At 42.5% G+C, this 6,000-nt stretch overlaps 1 protein-coding gene across 1 annotated transcript in view; it reads left to right on the top strand.

Moving 5' to 3' along the window:
- The first annotated feature begins 1,599 nt into the window (after window positions 1-1,599).
- Window positions 1,600-6,000, top strand: part of pde4d (phosphodiesterase 4D, cAMP-specific) — a 203,893-nt gene continuing 199,492 nt past the window's right edge. The window contains exon 1 of the mRNA XM_085294715.1: window positions 1,600-1,732. The gene's annotated coding sequence lies outside the window, so the exon portion shown is untranslated. The remainder of the gene's footprint in view (window positions 1,733-6,000) is intronic.

The raw sequence follows: 6,000 nt of genomic DNA, 5'->3' as shown, positions 1-6,000 counted from the left end.
ATAGACTATCCTCAGTGTCCAAAGGTGGATTATCATTTGTTCCTATCAGCTCAAAGCTGTCTGGCCATTCTCCTCTGACTTCTGGCATCAACAGAAACCTGGCACTCACCTAATATATTTTTCTTTTTTCCTGATCATTCTCTAAACTCTAGAGACGGTTGAATGAGAAAATCCAAGTAGATAAGCAGTTTCTGAAATATTAAATCCAGCCCGTCTGTTACCAACAACCACGACGCCTTCAAAGTCACTTAAATCCCTTAAATAAAGATCATATGTCAATAGAGAGTCTTAATAGGCATCAAACAAACTGTAGCTTTTAATCATTAATAAAGTCATATCCTCATTTATGAACACAGGCTCGAAGGTGAAACCTGTTTAACCTCAAATAAAAGACTGTGTTTGAAAATAAATTAATATGCACGACTTTCATATGTAATACCATTTTGTTTATGATTTTACTTTTTCTTCCTCTTTTCCATTATTTTCCTGGAATTGCATTTTTTTTAGAAATTGAAAAATAAATAAATAAAGTATTTTCATCTTGCGCCTGAGATGGATGAGACGGGCTGAAAACGCAGTTTGATTCAAATATCATCGTTATTATCTACCCTTCGAAAAAAGACTCTCTGCTACTGCTGCTCATGCTTTTGCCCGAAGACTTGCTGGAGTAAAAGCAACCTGACTAATTCCACCTCTTGACTGAGGGGAGAATCCCTCTTGACCAAACACCATGGCTCCAGCCCCTCGGGAGCAAAAAGAAAGATGTCTGAGTGTGCATGTTATCAAGTGAGTTGTTATCAGTACCACTGATAGCTAGAGAGGCTTCCGTGATATACAAGCAGAGCAGATGCTCACTGGCCCTGGAACACAAGCCATATCTGTCCGTGTGTTGTTGGGAGCATTTGCAATTCATGTCTTTCGGAGCATGCTATATTCCCTCTGGCCACTGAAGCAATAGGGTGTCACATCATCTGTAGAACTGCAGCTATGTAGTAAAACATGTCAAACACGATTCAGTCTTTGTCGCTGTTTGCGTCACAGTCCTTATTTTCATGTGAACAGATGCTAAAAAGATAAGCAGATAATCTATCGTGAGGATGGAGTGACCCGTCAACCCCCATCATAATTCTTTTATTACAATCATGTAATAATTAAACATGTCAGCGCCTGAGCTAAGTTTAAAAAGACGGAGCAGGATTGTACTATTTTAAACTAATAATCCATGCTGATAAATCACCCTTTAAAAAAAAGGGAAAAGTATCCTGACAGATTAAAACCAACCACTATAATTAATCTCTGGCTTCTTTATCTGTCCACTTGTTCGCCGCTCTTTCGTAATGGAAATCTTCCCCACCGCTGCTCACACTGTAAATACTACAGTAATTCCTCTTACTCTGTCATACTCCACAACTATGAGTTTGTCCACAATCATGAGAAGCTTCAGCAGCAGGAGGAAGAGGAGGGGGGCGGGGAGGGCCGGAGAATGAGGCGCACGCCATTGGCCAAGAGTCAGAAAGAACTTTAACAGGATTGGCTGTAAGCCTGGGAGCTGGCAACAGAGTTCCCTCCTTATTCCAGAGAACATCAGTGAGCAGTGGAGTGGGACTTGCGGTGTGTGAGATGCACACAATACACTTTTGTTTGTTTTTGATCTTTCATTTGGACTCAGAGAGGAAACAGAAGATTAGAGGACAAATAATCTCTTTCTGGAACTTTCTGAGAAGGATTTAAAGTAAGTTCTGACATTGCCCTCCCTTTTCTGTCTGTCACTCCTCTGTATTGATAACAGTAGCTGTAGGACAGTGGCTTATCTTTCTGTGGACTTGGCAGTGGAGCTAAAGTCACACACGTGCGATTGTAATATGACATCAGAGCAAATATTGATACAGTGTGACAGCGGTTATAGTAAACACTCACACCATCATCACCAGCCCATCACTACAGCTAATCAAATACTAGAAGCCATCTGCATGTGTGTGCAAGTAAGTGCGTGCGGTTGGTTTATGTGTAAATGCACATGCGCTGGACTTAGATTCGGTGTGTTGGAAGAATGCATAGAAAGCAGGCTTGTGCTTTAGGGGAGGGACCGGTGCAGTGCGACTTCACAGTCACCAACCTCATCAGCAAACTTGTCACTGCAATGCTTTGCATTGACAGAGGAGCTCAAGGACTCCCCTCCCAAAATCTCCTGGTGTGACTTTCAGGCTGCGGGGTGGTTGTGGCGGTAGTCGGCTATAAATAGGCCTGCTCCAAATTGTGCTGCAGTCACACATAAATTCAGGGTGGGGGAAGAAAGAACACAGTCATTGCTTCTTCTTCTTCTTCTTCTTTTGTTAGATTTTTTGTTTAAGAAAACTTTGTTCCTTCCAGAATATGATTGATAATACACACTGCAGGATAACCTGTTACCCATCTTTCATCTCTTTATCATAACAGCAACAGCCTTATGAATGGGAAAAGAAGGAGAGGAAGGTAAACAAACAGTGTTTCCTGGGAGTCTGTCTCCCAGTGTGGACTGACTCAGTTAATGCACAGGGTGTGAAAAGTGTCAGTTAGTAATGTTAAACTGTCACATGCTTTGCTCTCTTGATTTCCATAGACGTGATTATCAAATTTCCAGTCAAACCAGCTCGCCAGATTGTTAAACAGGTGTGTTAGAGCCCATACAAGAAGCTGGGCTTTGTCTCGGGATAATGTGTGCTCGCTTGTGTGAACACAGGAAAAGTTTCAAAAGTTAGATCATATTCACACAGCGTTACACTTTCATTGGATCCAGGAGGCTTTAATGTGGCTCCAGATGACCAGCTAACAAACATGTGGACCTGTTTATGTGTTGCACCTCACAGATGGAGACTGTGATTCATGACATGACCGTGACCACTGTTGTGATGTCACGGTGACTCTTCAGCACACCTTATTTGTGAAGCCAGTTAAAAGTTGTGGAAATGATGACACTTCTTGTCTCCTTTGTAGTTTCTAAGTGGTGCGATTTTTAATACCTTCCTGTCTGTTTAAGCTCCTTGTTGTTATCGTGCTGAACACAGTGAGCCCTGTGTTGTACCTGACCTCTACTATGCAAATATAGTAGAGTGCCGCACTCCACCTCCTCATGGATTAATCAGCGAGATGCAAGCGACACACTAAGCCCATTGTTTCACCTGTGCAGCACCTGAGTGCGTCGATAGTGGCTGAAACCGCAAGCTTAGACTCTGACCTACATGAAGGAGTGTTTGTGCTCTTTTCCACTTTGCAGAGATCAGAACAAGTCAGATTAGGATGAATAATGAATAACTGTGCTCACTAGACAATGACTGCATTAAAACCACCAACATGAAAATGTTTAATCTTACGAGCCTCTTTCTTTATCCCTGGTGTTATGTTGGGCTGGGTCTCTTTTCTGAATGAGTGCTGCTGCTGCTCAGTGTGAATGCAGAGTAATGAGCTTGGCTCAGTGCACTGTGTGTGTAGTGTGCAGGGACAGGAGGCATCTGCACTGCTGCTGATGTCTTTTGTATCAGTCTTGTAATGAAGGTCTCTGCAGGTTTTGGCGAACTGTCCGCACACACTGCATGTGGACAGCCGTGATGATGCTTAAGACCTTAACTTAGAGTGACAATGTCAACTCCAGTGTTTATCAGACTTTGTTGTTCTCAGATGGCTCAATTAGCATGAGAGGCTTTGAGTTAAATAGCGATGTAAGTCTTGTGAGTTTTCAGAAGTGAGGGGTCAGGGGTCAAGCAATAGCGGAGTACCGCAGTGTTTGTGCCAGTAAAGTCAAATGTCACAGGCTTCCCTGAGCCATTCTTGGCTGTTTATGAGTGGGAGTTAATGGAAAATTATATCATTTGCTTCCCAAAGCATATTCATTATTGTAATAATGTTTATTTTCTTCTGTTCTACTAAGTAGAAGTAAGAGCATGCTAAAGTCCTCCAAAGCTCTCAAGCAAAAGCACTGCAATATGCATACGTACTCGCTGACACGCACGCACAAGAACATATAAGCAGGCAAAGCCAACAGCATTTAAGTGCCTTTTTATTGGAAACTGTTTTCTCATAACCATAAGCAGGAAAATCTCTGTGTACTCTGGATGTTAGGAGTCATTTTGGGACTATCCATTTTTTTTTTGCGGAGCTTGCAGATAGTTAAAGTCAGGTCATGATCTCTCGCCTTAGTTGTGAGATCACCAGCAAAGAAATAAACTCTCAGCAATTAATGTTACATCTGTTTTCCATTTCAAGGTGACATGATACACGCTTTTTGAGTCATGAATTGTTTGCTGCTTATTCAGAGGGTGTTTCTCTGACTCCAGATGTTTGGCAACCTTGTAGCGATTCCAGTACAAAGCGCGCTGTCTGATATTAAGTCCAAGGACAAATGTGACATGTAATAACGATATCCCTTGGCGTGTAAAGACTTAGACAGACACGTGTTTAACAGTGTCGACAGAAACTTACAAGAAGATCGATTCTCCACCATTCGACCTCAATGAAGCTAATAAAAAAACCCACGAGCATTCAGCACAGCTGGAAAGCACCAAAAGAACCGCAACACAAAGTCTTACTAATAAACCACACTGTAATGACCAGCAGTAGGGCAGATTTAGTCTTTAATTGAAGTCATGTACACAGACATAAGCAGATGACATTTCTTAAGGATCTCTGCCTCTGCAGCTTTTGTGTGTGATGACTTTGCTGCGTTAAACAGGAAGAATGACCTTTGAGGGACACGAGAGAGGAGAAGAAGAGAGAAGCATCTGGGGCCTGCAGCTTACTTGTACTTCCCTTTCCCTTTGTCACTCTGGAAGTCCTGCCATTGTGCTTGTTGGCTTTTCTTTTTTTTAAAAATAAAGTTTAAGAGCTTAAACTACTTTTATAGAAACACAACTAGGGATTTGGGAACTGCCCAGGGACTTAATTGTGGAGAGAATGGGGGTGGTGGGGGTTGGATGGGCTTGATAATGTCTCTAGAGGGTGGTGGTATGTGCTCGTTATGTTTTGGTCATCTCCTTCACAGCACATCCCCGTGCTTTATTTAACAAATACAAAATACTTTGTTTTCCTCAACCTCGGAAAACTTTCCGTAAACAAATGTTGACATTTTCCAGTGTTTGGACTGGGTCACAGCGATGCTGCTCCTGGTCCAGGAGACCAGAAAGGCTTTGTGCTACTGGAGACTTGAATAGTGTTTTCTTTGAGACTCGACTCGTTTTTTGTTGTTATTCCACATTGGGTTGCTGTGTCACACACAGACACACACATACACAGAGAGTCCACGTCCAAGATTAACAGCGAAACGAGAGCGTTCAGCATTTAATGATCGTTCCAGTCCCACCACAACGTCTCCAGCACAGTCAAACAACTGGATTGAGTTTCACTGTAACATGTCAAATCGTTTCTCACTGAGAACTGATTGCACTGCTTGGAGTGAGCACAACCCACAGAGTAATTGGAGTTAAGTGCCTTTGACAGCTAGTGTTTGTACAAGGAAGGGATGAATAAACATCAAGGGTGGCAAATGGATTACTTGACTTTTTTTTTGTCTGGCAAGAAAACACAAAATGACCCCCTTTAGCTCATGATAACTAGCCTCCACCCACAGCTAAATTATATCTAGTACCGGTATATGAGCAGCTTATCAGTAGAGATGGCCTGCCAGTTGGCTAGCGAGTTTATAATTGGTCATTTGGTTGTGGAGTATTTGTGAGGTCATGACCCTGATAGAAATCCTGCTTGGTCCAGGACGTTATGAACAGAGTGATATCTGCTTGCCACGATTTGCTTATCCTGCTGCAGCATTTAGCACTGTCTTCACTAAGCACAGCTGTCTATTTAAACTGGCTAAGCTCCGCCAAACTGTGTTGGGAACAGTCCAATCATGTTGCAGGACAGAGTAATCCTGTTTTCACTGGGTTCATACGGTTGGTGCGTTGAATTCTGCCTCTCCTGCATTAACAGCATGGTATGCTACAATAACACTTGTTATCCAACATTTTCCCACCC

Source organism: Mchenga conophoros, linkage group LG12, assembly GCF_057382185.1.
Source record: "Mchenga conophoros isolate Kocher_MC1m ecotype Shallow Benthic linkage group LG12, M_conophoros_male_GT1.1, whole genome shotgun sequence".
Lineage (NCBI taxonomy): Eukaryota > Metazoa > Chordata > Actinopteri > Cichliformes > Cichlidae > Mchenga > Mchenga conophoros.
This window is presented reverse-complemented; position numbering and strand designations above follow the sequence as displayed.